The sequence below is a fragment of the Aplysia californica genome, unplaced genomic scaffold (assembly GCF_000002075.1).
Source record: "Aplysia californica isolate F4 #8 unplaced genomic scaffold, AplCal3.0 scaffold00201, whole genome shotgun sequence".
Lineage (NCBI taxonomy): Eukaryota > Metazoa > Mollusca > Gastropoda > Aplysiida > Aplysiidae > Aplysia > Aplysia californica.
Window position 1 is genome coordinate 209,641 of NW_004797471.1, and position 216 is coordinate 209,856.

Sequence of the window (216 nt, forward strand, 5' to 3'; positions counted from 1 at the left end):
TCTGCTATTTTGGGGTGTCTTGATAGTCGGAGCAGACCTTTTGCTGTTGAAGCTCTTGCTCTTGCTTTTGTTATGAATACAACAGGCCTTTAGATGTTGCCATTTCTCTCAGTGCTGTGTTGTTGAAAGCGTAAGTCGCTATGCCATGCCCCAAAGCAGAGGTTCCTTGTTTTTGTTGTGCAGTGTGTACTCAAGACCTCCAAGATTTTTTCGCCC